This window comes from Limulus polyphemus, unplaced genomic scaffold (genome assembly GCF_000517525.1).
Source record: "Limulus polyphemus unplaced genomic scaffold, Limulus_polyphemus-2.1.2 Scaffold4110, whole genome shotgun sequence".
NCBI lineage: Eukaryota > Metazoa > Arthropoda > Merostomata > Xiphosura > Limulidae > Limulus > Limulus polyphemus.
Window position 1 is genome coordinate 82,524 of NW_013669720.1, and position 848 is coordinate 83,371.

Below are 848 nucleotides of genomic sequence, written 5' to 3' on the forward strand. Positions count from 1 at the left end.
ATTGAACTATCTTAAGCTTACTAAAAACCGCATGTCGGAATTTCATAGAGCTTTCTCGAGAACAACAGTCCTCGTCTTTCCTTGAAGTCAATAATTTCGACTTTTTGTCTATTGTTATGGTTATTAGAGAGAATGACAGTCTGCTAACCATCGTGCTATTTAACGTAAGTAGTACTGAATACTCTCTTAAAAAAACTGCTTTAATTCTGTATATGCATCAAACTTTCGTTGCTTTAGCACCCCAATGTCAAAGAATAAAAACTGTAGAGAGACAAGTTTTTAGTATTCGATGGAACTTGCAAGTTTCGGTCAGATTGGTAATTTGTACTCATTAAATATAAATATGTTATTCCATGCTAATAGATGGCGACACCATCTATGAAAAATATAGCACATCCAAACAGATGCTGTTTTATTACGTCAACTTTTCTTTTAGGTCACATTTAAGAAATACTTCTAGCAAGAAAAAAAATCCTTACTATTTTCGTGTGTGTATATATATATATATATATCTGTACGAAAACTAATTTACAATTCTAGACAAATAATTACTCAGCTAACTTATGAAAATAGTATCCATATTTAACACAGTAGTTCAGTCAATAAAGTATTAGGCCTTTTTATTTCTCGGTTGCAATCTGCGGGTCGCGGGTTCGAATCCCCGTCCCACCAAACATGCTCGCCCTTTCAGCCGTGGGGCGTATAATGTGACGGTTAATCCCACTATTCGTTGGTAAAAGAGTAGCCCAAGAGTTGGCGGTGAGTGGTGATGACTAGCTTCCTTCCCTCTAGTCTTACACTGCTAAATTAGGGATGGCTAGCGCAGATAGCCCTCGTGTAGCTTTGCG